General features: G+C 39.4%; 1 non-coding gene across 1 annotated transcript; it reads left to right on the forward strand.

Moving 5' to 3' along the window:
• The first annotated feature begins 12,026 nt into the window (after nt 1-12,026).
• Nucleotides 12,027-12,158, forward strand: LOC115900180. The gene has a single exon (XR_004059850.1). It is a non-coding gene; the product is annotated as a small nucleolar RNA SNORA64/SNORA10 family (small nucleolar RNA).
• Nucleotides 12,159-12,757: the final 599 nt, after the last annotated feature.

Consider the following 12,757-nt stretch of genomic DNA (forward strand, 5'->3'; position numbering starts at 1 on the left):
CAAGTCTTTTAGCTTTTAAAAAATGATGGCTATAATTCTAAATAATGTTCTTGTATTGCTTCTTCTTGATTGTTTTCCAAGTTTTGGACATGATCCTGACTTCTTTAAGGAATGCATGGATTCAGCACTCCCCACACCCCTTCCTAGTCACACCTGCACACACATGTACACTTCCAGTCCCCCGTCTTCCCATAGAGTCAAAGTATTTTTATGGTTAGATCAGTATTCAGTGTTTCATTATTAGAAAAAGTGACTACTTGCAACCAAGCCCTGTGATAAGTCAGGGTTACTTTTTATTTAAGATCTTTTGATGTTCCCTAAAGTTAATACTCTTTTTAAAATTTGCTTAGCTATGTAAGCATTTATCAGCAATTTGACCCCAGTCTTCTCCAGAAGTGTGGATTCTTTCCATATGTTCAAATATATCAGTTTCATCTTTTTGGAGCCATGTTTTCTGGAGACTTACTTCAATCTGCTCAGGTTGCTCTCTGAGGCTGCTGCACGGTTGGGCACCCTGGAATCTCCATCACCTACATCCTGGGATTCCCTTCCCTTCTTTCTTGAGTTGGAGCCACTTGGTGGGACATGTCATCCTCTTTCTTGACATACTCTCTCATCACGCTACTGCTCCAGCAGTAACTAAAAAGTAAATGTTTGAGAACTAGCATGTCTGAAAATGACTTTAGCCTATCACACTTAGGACTTTGTATATATAAATTCTAAGACAGAAATAGTTTTTCTCAAATTATAAAAACATTGTTTTACAATAACTAGTTTCCACTGTTGTTAAAAAATCCAAAGCTATTCTTACTCTTTATCCTTTGTATATGGCCTATTCTTTCATCTCTTTTGGCTTGATATTATGACATTTTATAGTGGGACAACTTATTATGGGTCTGTTTTCATTCATTATGCTGGCCTTTTGGTAGGCCTTTTTTTTTTTGAGATGGAGTCTCGTTCTGTCACCCAGGCTGGAGTGCAATGGCGTGATCTCAGCTCACTGCAACCTCTGCCTCTCGGGTTCAAGTGATTCTCCTGACTCAGCCTCACGAGCAGGTGAGATTACAGGCACCACCACCACACCCAGATAGTTTTTTGTATTTTTAGTAGAGAGAGGGTTTCACCATGTTGGCCAGGCTGGTCTCAAACTCCTGACCTCATGGTCTGCCCACCTCGGCCTCCCAAAGTGCTGGGATTATAGGCATGAGCTATTGCACCAGCCAGTGAGCCTTTTTAATCTAGAAATTCCTGTCATTCCACTGTGGGAAATTTTCTTGAATTGTTCCTTTGACTATTTCTTCATGTGTGTTCTTTTGTTCTTGTTCCCTCTTTCTGTAATTCCTATCATTGAGATATTAGACCTCTTGGACTGATCATCTAATTTTCTCTTTTACTTTTCTCTGCTGTTTTCCTTCTCTTTAATTTTTTACTCTACTTTCCTCAATTTACATTCTAGTCTTTGTACTGAGATTTTTGTTTCAGCTTTCATATTTTTAACTTCCGAAAGCTTCCTTTCATTGTATTAATGTCACCCCTGGACATTGGGTATCAAATGCTGATACCCTGATCTGGGTATCAAACTGCTTTTTAAACAGTTCCCAGGCCCACCTACACCACTCACTTTTGGTTGAGACTATATTACAGATTCCTGAGCCTTTGGCGGGTTCTGTGGTGCCAAATTGCTCCTTGCTTTCCCCAGAGCTGACTAGGAATTCAGCTTTCATAGATCTCAGTCATTTATGCTTCTCTAGATGCTTTCCAGTTTCCAAACTGTACATGTTAGAGTGGGGCAGGGGTGTGGATAAGTCATTACGAATTCCATTTACTGTCATTTAGTCAGGTTTCAGGGCAAGCAGAAGTAAAAGCACATGTTAGATCAGCCATCTGTGACCAGAAGCTTCCCATTCTCACTTGAATGAGCTTCTAATCAAGCTTTCATCCCCTCTCTCAAATACTATTTTGCCACAGTGACATATGACCTTCCATTGCCCATTCTCTGGTTAATTCTGTTCTTGTCTCATTTGACTTCTTCTGGTACCCCACACCATCCTCACTGTTTCTCCATTTGATTCTCTCTCTCTCTCTCTCATCTATTTTTAGAATGTGCTTTATAAAATTGAGTCATAATTTACATATTGTGAAATGCATAAATTTTAAGTGTGCAGTTCAATCAGTTTTGATAAATGCATACGCCCATAACCCCCTCCTCTAACAAGACAACATTTCTATTCTTTTTCTCTTCTATTGGGGATCCTCCTCTTCCTTTTTCTGACTTTTAAATGCTGGAGTTTCCAAGGGCTCAGTTGTCGGGTTTCTTGGGCTTCTTCTCTCTTCTATCTATACTGACTCTCAATATCCAGTCCATTGGCTTTAAATACCATCCAGACCTGTGCTGTCCAAAACAGTAGCCACGAGCCACGTGGCTATTAAGTCTGAATCAAGATGTGGTATACACATAAAATTCATACTGAAGTTCAAAGACTTATAAAAAAAGAATGCAAAACAACACAGTAATATTTTCATATTGACTACATAATAAAATGAGATTTCGGATGTATTAAGTTGAATAAAACATTATTAAAATTAATGTTACCTGTTTTTTTCCACTTTTTAACATAAAGCTGTTAGAAAACACATGTAACTTGCCTTATATTTCTACAGGTTAGCACTAGTTTAGATATTGCTGACTTACACATTTCTATCTCCAGAACACCAGACTTCATATCCAAATGCCTACTTGATGCAGCCAGAAAAAAGAACAAAATCATGTTCTTTGCAGAAACATGGATGCAGCTGGAGGCCACTATCCTAAGCAAATTAACACAGGAACAGAAAACCAAATACCACATGTTTTCACTTATAAGTGGGAGCTAAACATTGGGTATTCATGGACATAAAGATGGCAATGGTAGACAGTGGGGACTACTAGAAGGAGGAGGGAAGAAGGGGAGCAAGGGTTGAAAAACTAACTATTGGGTACTGTGTGCAATACTTGGGTGATGGGATCAATTGTACCCCAAATCTCAGCATCACATAATATACCCATATAACAAACCCACACATGTACCCCTGAATCTAAAATAAAAGATAAAAAAAAAGAAAGTTATACTGAAGTGTGAAATACTGATTACAACTATTTTGAAGCATAAAATATATTGATTATTGTCATGGTTAATACTGAGCGTCAACTTGATTGGATTGAAGGGTACAAAGTATTGTTCCTGGGTGTGTCTGTGAGGGAGTTGCCAAAGGAGATTAACATTTGAGTCAGTGGGCTGGGAAAGGCAGACCCACCCTTAATCTGGGTGGGTACCATCTAATGAGCTGCCAGCACAGCTAGAATATAAAACAGGCAGAAAACAAAAAACAAAAAACAAAAAAACGTGAAAAGACTAGACTGGCCCAGCCCCCCAGCCTCCATCTTTCTCTCATGCTGGACCCTTCCTGCCCTCAAACATTGGACTCCAAATTCTTCAGTTTTGGGATTTGGACTGACTTTTCTTGCTCCTCAGCCTGCAGACGGCCTATTATGGGACCTTGTGATTGTGTAAGTTAATACTTACTAAACTCCCCTATATATATTCCATTGGTTCCGTCCCTCTAGAGAACCCTGACTAATACAATTATAAAAACCAACAAATGCCTACTTGACATACCTACTTGGTTATATAATAGATATCTCAAACTTAACAGCTCTTAAATGGAATTTCATATTTCTCCCTGCCCCAGACTGACCCACCTCAGTTTTTCCTATCTCAGTAAAAGTCACCACCATTTTACACAATTGCTTGGGCCCAAAACTTTGGAATCTTATTGACCACTCCCCTTTCTCTCCCTCTCCATACCCAGTCCATCAATGAATACATGTAGAATTAGCAACTTTTCACCTTTGACCCTACCAGGCCCAAGTCGTGGATTGCTTTCGCCAGGACAACAACCATAGATTCCTGTATGTGTCCTGGCTTCTCCACTTTGTCCTGTCTATTTCTGTGCACAGCAGCCAAATGGATCCTTTTACAAACATTATACAGATTAAGTCATGCCTCTACTCAAAAAACCCCACAGCAACTTTTAATCACCATAAAATCCACAGTCCTTACCAATGTACAAGGCGCTTCTTGATGTGCCCTCTGGCCACCTCTCCAAATGATTTTCTATCTTTTTTACCTTGTTTAGTGTACGTCACCTATGCTGATCTGTTCATCCTTGCAGTTTCTTTTTTCTTTTCTTTTTTTGAGGTGGAGTCTCGCTCTGTCGCACAGGCTGGAGCGCAGTGGCTGTACTCATGACTCACTGCAGCCTTGACCCCCTGGGCTCAAGTGATCCTTCCACCTCAGCCTCCCAAGTAGCTGGAACTACATTCACAGACTACCATGCCCGCCTAATTTTTGTATTTTTTATAGAGACAGGGTTTCGCTATGTTGCCCAGGCTGGTCTCAAACTCCTGAGCTCAAGTGATCTGCCACCCTTGGCATCTCAAAGTGCTGGGATTACAGGTGTGTGCCACTGTGCTTGGCCACAAGCTACACACTGTTATATTGAGAAGATCCTCTTGAAAACATATGAGTTACAGTTGGCCTCTGTATATGAGGATTCTGCATCTGCAAATCCAACCAACCACAGATCAAAAATATCTGAAAAAAATTAAAATGACAATACAACAATAAAAATAGCACAAATAAAAAATCAACACAATGCAACAACTATTTATAGCATTTACATTATATTAGGCATTATAAGTAATCTAGATATGATTTAAAATATGTAGGAGGAAGTGCATAGGTTGCACGCAAACACGACACCATCTTATATCAGGGATTTGAGTATCTGCAGATTTTGGTGCCCACGGGGGGGTCCTGGAACCAATCCCCCACGAATACCAAGGGACAACTTTATACGTAAAAATTAATGCTGCTGGGTGGATACATTTTACCAGGATATGTCTTGGCCATTACTGTCAAACCCGCTATTCACAAAACTTATGCTACTTTATTGCTTTGATCCATCTTTGGTGAGGAAAAAAATGTGTGTACCAAGCTGCTGGTAGACAGCACCAGTCTGCATAAGGTAATAGCCAAAACTAGAACCCCAAGTCAACATGCATGGCTTGTAGAATATCTGAAGTTAATAATGTTTATGTAACCCAAAAACAACTAGTGGATTTTAGGACCAATGATAGGGATATTAAAGATCAAAGAGAATGAAATGTCAAAGAGAATGAAATGAAAACCGGGTTTCTTAGTATCTGAAGAGATTTCTATTACAATCTCTCTATCCATAATTTGAAGTCTATTATCTTCTCCTTAAAACTGGACATTTGAAATAAAACTGTACAAAAACTAGGGCAAATTACAATACCCAAACTATATATTACATATTACTTTTTAATTTTTTTAACAGATTGGCAGCCAGAAAAAAAAATATTTTCTTTGTATTTATTTTTTAAAGAACTAACAAGTAACTTTGAACTTTCCTTCCTTCCTTCCTTCCTTCCTTCCTTCCTTCCTTCCTTCCTTCCTTCCTTCCTTCCTTCCTTCCTTCCTTCCCTCCCTCTTCTTTCTTTTCCTTTCCTTTCCCTTCTTTCTTCAAATAGCATCTGGACTGGATCTAAACTAAACTCATAGCACATTTATTTTGAGTTTCTTCTTTGAGGATCAGTGAGACTCAAGTAGAGTCTTCCCCATATGTGGATATGTTACTACTTTGAGTTACTCTCAGAGTAGTTAACTCTTTCTACCACAGTTATACAGTTAATACTCTGAGAGTAACTGTCAATCAATCTAAGTAGTACAATCTGTCAGCAGGCTAGCAAGCTAAGGGGGGGTCTGTCAGTTACTTTTTACTAACTTTGTAGTTTCTTCGTCCATAGTCATCTTTACGATTTCACTGGAAATAATAAAAATACATTCATTCATCCACTCAATAAGAAAATATTTACTGAGCACCTACTTTGTATTAGGTGCCATGAAGGCTTTAGAGATGTGGGATGTGATGGTTAATTGTTTGTGTCTACTTGACTGGATCCGAATGCCAGATATTTAGCTAAACATTACTTTGGGGTGTGTCTGTGAGGGTGTTTCCAGATGAGATTAGAATTTGAATTCATGGGTTCAATAAAAGCAGTTTGTCCTCTGTGGTTGTTAGATGTTTCAAATAATCACGTTTCTGACTTGTATTGAATCAGATGAGTACAGATGTCCCTTTTCTACTGATATTCTATTTGTCTCTGAGTCAAAGGATAATTACAGAATCCTACATTTTGCTTTGGTTGTGTAGACCCAAACTTTGGGTAACAGATGGGAAAACAGACTTTGAAACTAAAAGCCCAAGAATTATTGCGCCTATTTTTATCAGGTGGTTTTGTATAATGCTCAGATTGTAAAAAAAATATCCTAAAGAAAGTTGTTTCTAGAATAAAATTTATCACAGTGAGTATTGTCACAGTGAAATATTTTGATAACAAATATATTGTCAAACAAATGATGAGCCACTATTATGAACATGGTCTTAGTCTGGTTTCTGCTCTGTAACAGAATACCTGAGACTAGGTAATTTCTTTTTAAAAAAACACACAAAAATTTATTTCTTATACATGTCAAGCATCCCAAATCTAAAAATTCAAAATCCAAAATGCTCCAAAATCTGAAACTTTTGAGCGCTGACAAGAAATACTCATTGGAGCATTTCAAATTTCAGATTTGAGATGCTCCACCAGTCAGTATAATGTAAACACTAGCAAGATTCTAGAATGGGTGACTGAGTGATTATTTATGAGTATTTACGTAGGTAGGAGACAGCCATTAGTAGCCCTCTGGGGCCTACTACTTTATTGTGTTCCATACCTCTGGAAACCTGATTATTGCAAGGGTAAGATCTTAGCAGCTGAGAAAAGAGCCAGTGTGGGATATCTTGAGAATAAATGTCTGAGAAACCCGTCCCAAATCAGAATGGATATTTTAGGCTGGCATATAACCCCCTTTCCTTTAAAGTTCATGCATATGCTTCACTTCCCTGACGGAAAAGGCTATAAATCTGGAAGGATCACAGAGATCTCATTTAATTTGCTGAAGGCACTTAGGACTCAGAATGGTGCAGATTGCTGTGTCTGGGGTCACACAGCTGACGACTGCGGAACTGGGACTGCAATTCAGATCTTTCAGCATGCCGTCAGGTCAGGGCTTTTTTAGCATCACTCCCCCAGAAGATGGAATGAATGCCTTCCAAGGCTGTGGATCGTCTGGGCAGGGACAGTTATTGCCTCTCTTCTCAGGATGGAGGATTGACAGACAATCATCCAAAGGCTCATTCTCTGGCCACTGTGTGAAGCACTGATGGGCTGGGGAAAGCGGGTAAGGGAGTTAGGGCTCTAAGTAGCATCGACGACACCAGAGCTGTGCCAGCGCCTTCTGGTGACCTTTATCTTCATATTCTCTTTACAGTTCAAGCTACAAACTGTGTTTTGAAACTGTTGTTTCAGTAAAGGCACCGTATCCTAAATGTATTAAAGGTTGCCTGAATAAATTTAAGCATGACTACTTTTAAGCATCTAGTTCACCTCTAAGAAAATCCAATTAAATCAAAAAGAAATTTGAAAAGAAAAATGACTAAGCCCACTTCACTGGCATTCACTAAATCACCACTTGTAAAGTGGCTAGCTCTCACTATGCATGTCACGTGCATTGTTTAAAATCCTGACCACAATCCTATGAGATAGAGTTTACCTTTATTTTAAGGATAAGGACATTGAGGCTCAGAGGGTTATCATACACTAGCAGGAAGAGGAACCTCTGAGAGTTGAACTCTCATGTTCCTCCCACTCTGATACATACTCTCTATTCACCCAACAAATATGTGTTAATCTTTTTCTTTGGAAGCATCATAGAAATTGTACCTCAAGTACTTGGAAAGACATTTGTTAAAGAAATAGAAACTTAGAGTCTGAGATTAGCCTGGCCAACATGGTGAAACCCCATCTCTGTTAAAAATACAAAAATTAGCCTGTCATGGTGGTGCACGCAATCCCACCTACTCAGGAGGCTGAGGCAGGATAATCTCTTGAACCTCGGAGGCAGAGATTACAATGAGCTGAGATCGTGCCACCACACACTAGCCTGGGCCTGGGCCACAGAGCTAGACTCTGTCTCAAAAAAAAAAAAAAAAAAAAAAATAGAAACTCATTTTTAAAGGCAGGCCAATGCCATGTTCTATAAAATAAAATAGGTTTATAGATGCTTAAAGTGAACTACTACTTCAAAAAAAACAATGTGGTTTCCAGAGAAAGGTTATGTAGCCATTGATGAGGTTCTGGGACTTTATTTACCTTAATAAACTAAGTTTGACTTTTAAAATTATGCAAGAATAATGCAAAACTGAGGACAACTCCTGGCCCAGAGTAGAGTGTTGCCCATGGCTGGTGGATACATCATTGCAATGACACTGAGCATTCAGAAGGGCTAGTGAACATTTCAGTCTAAGGTGAATGGGAAATCAACTATAAGGCTAATTTCTTACTGTACTAGGAAACTATTTTACTGAAGATAAATTATCTCTTTGGGTAGATATTTCTAGGAAAGAGATTATATTTCTTCTTGCCACACTTCTCTACAAAGTATTCCAAGTAACTGTCTACAGCAGAGGTTGGCAACCCTTCTGTAGCATAAATGTAGCCTGAGACAATATGTGAAAGAGAGTGGTTGTGTTCCAATAAAACTTTATTTAGAAAATGACAGAAGTGGGGAAAGGAGGCTGTAGTTTACCCATCCCTGAGCTACAGTGTTAGTAAGCATTGGGTAATAAATGTCACTTCTACTTAAATGTCCAAGAGACCTGCAAAGCAAAGAATCCAAGTGCATGTATTAATTTTTTAAAATCTCACTATGGATATCAAAACATTCAAAGCCAACATAGAAAATTACATTTCTTTAATATGACTATTATCATCCTTGTTTTAAATGATTTGGATGAAACCTTTGGTGTTAACTCATCAGTTTTATTTTTTTAGTAGTTCTGCATAAACATAAAAAAGAATTGCCTTAAACAGTTTGGGCTGCTATAATAGAATACCACAGGCTGTGGCTTCAACAACAAACACGTATTTATCGCAGTTCTGGAAGCTGGTGAATTGCCCTCTTCTTGGTTTGTAGAAGACTGTCTTATCATATATTCTTATATAGTACAGAGAGATCATCTGTCTTACTTATCTTCTTATAAGGGCACTAATCCCATTCATGAGGGCTTCCCTCTTATGACCTAATCACCTCCCAAAGCCCCACCTCCTAATATCATCACAGGGGGGGCTATAATTTCGACATATGAACTTGGCAGGTACGCATTCAGCCCATAACAAGAATCTAGATGCCAGTGGTTGAAAGAGCCTAGGGTGACCTTCCAGGTGTCTGCAATCATACAACTGGTAGCAATGCTATGTCAGTATTTGGTTAATAGGTGATAAGTATCTTTCCAACTTACGTACTGTGCCATCTCTGAGACTCTCTTTTTGCAGATTAGTGGCAGGCTAATTTCATTTGAATGAGTTATTGAAATTTTCTATGGCCAAAGTATATGGTAAATCTTCTAAAATATTGCATATGAATAAGCAATATTTCATGAAGTTTCCTGTCTTTTTGTTTGTTTGTTTTGGGGGGTGTGTGTGTGTGTGTGTGCCCACTGAATGGAATTATTTTTTAGTTAGCCCGTAATAATATATTCAATAATGTTTAGTGAAGTTAATAAATTAAGTCAATTATAACTTCTTTCCCTAGAGATTCTTTTCAGGGTTATGTTTCTTATTAAAAAAGATGACCAGGGCTGGGCACAGTGGCTCACACCTGTAATCCCAGCACTTTGGGAGGCTGAGGTAGGTGGATCACCTGAGGTCAGGAGTTCGAGACCAGCCTGGCCAATAGGGTGAACCCTCCTCTCTAGTAAAAATACAAAAATTAGCTGGGCATGGTGGCGGGCTCCTGTAATCCCAGCTACACAGGAGGCTAAGGCAGGAGAATAGCTTGTACCCAGAGGCGGAGGTTGTGGTGAGCTGAGATCATGCCATTGCACTCCAGCCTGAGTGACAGAGTGAGACTCTGTCTCAAAAAAAAAAAAAAAAAAAAGATGACCAAGCCTGGTGTCACATGCCTGTAATCCTAGCATTTTAGGAGGCCGAGGTGGGAGGATCATTTAGGACCAGCAGTTTGAGACCTGCCTGGGCAACATGGTGAAACCCTGTCTCTACAAAAAGTACAAAAGTTAGCTGGGTGTGATAGCAAACACCTATAGTCCCAGCTACTTGGGAGGGTGAGGTAGGAGAATCGCTTGAGCCTGGGAGATGGAGGCTGCAGTGAGCCATGATCACACCACCGTACTCCGGCCTGGGCAATAGAGTGAGACTGTGTCTCAAAAAAAAAATATATATATATATATTAGCTGGACAGTAGGATCACTTGGTCCCAGCAGTTCAAGGTTACAGTGATCTATGAGCACACCACTGCACTCTAGTCTGGCTGACAGAGTGAGAACCTGTCTCCAATAACTAATAATAATAATAATTTTAAAATATAAAATGACACATAATTTATATATTTTTCTTAAGTTATGATGGAGAACCTTCATAATAATATGAAAAATCCAATATGTTATTCCTTAGAGTCTTAGTTATTAATCTCATTATGATGTTATAATAGATGTTGGCACTCAGCTCTAGGTAAAGAGAAGAGGTGGCATTGACAATTTAAAAATGATTTTGAAATCAGTCTTTTTCTAATTCTATTTAGTAATAACAATAGCACTGTAAGTAATTGCTGCAGTAGTAGCAGTTAACATTTACTGAGTTCTAATACATCAAAAACTGTACTAAACACTACACATACATCTCATTTAATCCCCAAAATAGTTAATATTGGAGGTATAATTTTACAGATGAGGAAATGAAATGGCAAGAGGTTACAAAATGTATCCAAAGTTAGAGGACTCAAATCCGGATCAGTCTGATAGGAAAGTCACTGCTTTTAACTACAATTCCAGTGATTCTCAAAGTGTGGTCCCCAGACCAGCAGCATCAACATCACCTGAGAACGTGTTAGGAATGCAGATGCTCAACCCTCATCCCCATCAGCTGAATCAGCAACTCTGGGGGTGGCGAAACATTTGTCACATTCTCTTCAGGTAATTCCAAAGTCCACGGACATTGGACAACCTCTGTATTATGCTAAGCTGCATTTAAAAGAAGTACCAAACACTGAGTAAACATTAGTTGCACAGTTAAGTAAATGCTGTCCTACCTAGCACAGCACAGAGCTCACAGTGAGCATTAGCTTATAATAGTTTATTTCTCTTATATTAATACCTATCAGATCTGTCTATTGTGAAGTTAGATTATTAAAAACTGTTCCTGGCGGGGCGCGGTGGCTCACGCCTGTAATCCCAGAACTTTGGGAGGCCGAGGCAGGCGGATCACGAAGTCAGGAGATGGAGACCACCCTGGCTAACACGGTGAAACCCCGTCTCTACTAAAAATACAAAAAACTAGCCGGGCGTGGTGGCGGGCGCCTGTAGTCCCAGCTACTCTGGAGGCTGAGGCAGGAGAATGGCGTGAGCCCGGCAAGCGGAGCCTGCAGTGAGCCGAGATCGTGCCACTGCACCCCAGCCTGGGAGACAGAGTAAGACTCCGTCTCAAAAAAAAAATCAAAACAAAAACTGTTCCTGAACTGCCATCTGTTTTCTAAGTTGGGAGGGGAGAAGCCCAGCACACTCTAGTTAAAAAGAAAAACAAAGGCAAATGTCAATAAATTCTCCTTCCAGGCCAACCAAGATCTTGAGCAATTGTTTTTCAGCTAAAAAACTAATTCCATATTTTGTATTCATCAAAATTCTTTATCTGGATTTCAGGGTAGAAGAAATGCACATATCTGACAGCATTCCTTTGAATGAAACTAAGAAGTAATGTTGATAGTGGTGGCCTGAGCGATACATGTGATTGTGGCAGAGATTAATGGTGACTAAAGAAACTTAACGAGTTTTAAAATCATAAAATAGGCCTCTCAGCTCCGTTTAATCACACAGGTCCAGTGTGTGCTTGGCCTGTTTTCTGGGAGGCAGAGGAAGGCTCTCTTAATTACAAGAGACCTGCCCAGAATGGCCTCTCCATTTCTAGGAGTATGATCGCTTTTGGGGGAAAAAAAGAAAAGAAAATAATGGATGCTGCCAGGCGCAGTGGGTAATGCCTGTACTCCCAGCACTTTAGGAGGGTGAGGCTGGCAGATCACGAGGTCAGGAGTTCGAGATCACCATGGCCAACATGGTGAAACTCCGTCTCTACTAAAAATACAAAAGTTAGTCAAGCGTGGTGGTGGGCGCCTGTAATCCCAGCTACTCAGGAGGCTGAGGCAGGAGAATCGTTTGAACCCAGGAGGCAGAGGTTGCAGTGAACCGAGATCGTGCCATTGCACTCCAGCCTGGGCGACAAGAGCAAGACTCCATCTCAAAAAAAAAAAAAAAAAAAGAAAGAAAAAGAAAGAAAGAAAGAAAGAAAGAAAGAAAGAAAGAAAGAAAGAAAGAAAGAAAGAAAGAAGAAAGAAAGAAAGAAATAATGGATGCTATGAATGATAGTTTAATAAAATTTGTATTGATACATGATAATTGTACATATGTATGGGATACATGTGATATGTATTAAACATGCATACAATGTGTAATGATCAAATCAGGGTAATTGGGAGATTCGTCACCTCAAACATTTATTTCTTTTTATGTTGGGAAAATTCCA

Source organism: Rhinopithecus roxellana, chromosome 10 (assembly GCF_007565055.1).
Source record: "Rhinopithecus roxellana isolate Shanxi Qingling chromosome 10, ASM756505v1, whole genome shotgun sequence".
NCBI lineage: Eukaryota > Metazoa > Chordata > Mammalia > Primates > Cercopithecidae > Rhinopithecus > Rhinopithecus roxellana.